A 1681-nucleotide genomic window follows, 5' to 3' on the forward strand; every position below is an offset into this window, starting at 1 on the left:
AGCTTAATAAAAAATATAAAAGAATAAAAATCACCGCCCAAAAAAATTAAAGCCAATAATATTCTTATGAAGACAATTCTAGTATATTCAGCTAAAAAAATTAAAGTAAAACCACCCGCACCATACTCAATATTAAATCCTGAAACTAACTCAGATTCCCCTTCAGCAAAATCAAAAGGAATACGATTAGTTTCAGCTAAGCAAGAAGCAAAACAAGCTAAAGCTAAAGGAAAAGAAATAATAATAAATCAACAATAAAGCTGATAGTTTATAAAATCAAACATATTAAAACTACCAATTAAAATAATTAAAGACAATAAAATTAAAGCTAAACTAACTTCATAAGAAATTGTTTGAGCAACAGAACGAAGAGAACCTAATAATGAATAATTTGAATTAGAAGATCAACCAGCAATTATAACAGTATAAACACCTAATCTAGTACAACATAAAAAAAATAAAAATCCATAAGAAAAAGAACACATATAAGTTAAATAAGGAAAAATTACTCAAACGGCTAAAGAAATCATTAAATTAAAAACAGGGGAAAAATAATAAAGTAGGTAATTAGATATAATAGGAATTGGCTGCTCCTTACAAATTAACTTAATAGCATCTCTAAATGGCTGAGGAATTCCAACAAAACCTACCTTATTTGGACCCTTTCGAATCTGAATATAACCTGAAACCTTACGCTCTAATAAAGTTAAAAAGGCAACACTAATTAAAACACAAATAACCAATAAAAGAAAATTCAAAATAAATATAAATAAATCATAAAGTATCAATACTATTTGTAGAAAAAATCTGATTCTAGAATTAATAGAAGTATTTGTCCAATAATTAGTAATGAGATTAAGTTTATTGCTATAGATGGTCCTGTGTTTCCTAATAAGGTTAATAATAAGTGTCCTGCAATTATATTTGCTGCCAACCGTACTGCTAATGTACCTGGTCGAATAACATTACTAATTGTTTCAATTAGTACTATAAATGATATTAATGCAGGCGGTGTACCTTGTGGTACAAGGTGTGTAAATATATGATTAGTATGGTTAATTCATCCAAATAATATAAATCTTAGCCATATAGGTAGGGCAATTGCAAATGTTAATGCTAAATGTCTTGTTCTAGTAAAAATATAAGGGAATAATCCTATGACATTGTTAAATAGTATTATAATAAAAATTGAGATGAAAATGAATGTTGTTCCATTAAATGATTTTGGTCCAAGAAGTGTTTTAAATTCATTATGTAAGGTTAAATTTAGTTTATTTCAGATAATGTTAATTCGTGATGGTGTAAGTCAAAATAGTGATGGGATTAATAATAGTCCTAGAAATGTTCTAGTTCAATTTAATGATAAATTAAAGATGTTAGTTGATGGGTCAAATGTTGAGAATAGATTTGTTATCATTTTCAATTTAAGTTTTTTATTTCAATTGTTCCTTTTTCTGCTCTTTTAATAAGGTTAGGTTTAAATGAGAAGAAGTTTATTTGATTAAACAAGATTAATGTAGCTGAAAATATAATGAATAGTGAGAATCATATAAGAGGGGATATTTGAGGGATTTGGATATAATTTCCCCATCAGAAGTAGTCGTTAATTTACTATTATTTGGTTTAAGAGACCATTACTTACTTTCAGTCATCTGATGAATTTCAAGGTGTACTAATTTTT

The sequence above is a fragment of the Schistocerca gregaria genome, chromosome 6, assembly GCF_023897955.1.
Source record: "Schistocerca gregaria isolate iqSchGreg1 chromosome 6, iqSchGreg1.2, whole genome shotgun sequence".
Lineage (NCBI taxonomy): Eukaryota > Metazoa > Arthropoda > Insecta > Orthoptera > Acrididae > Schistocerca > Schistocerca gregaria.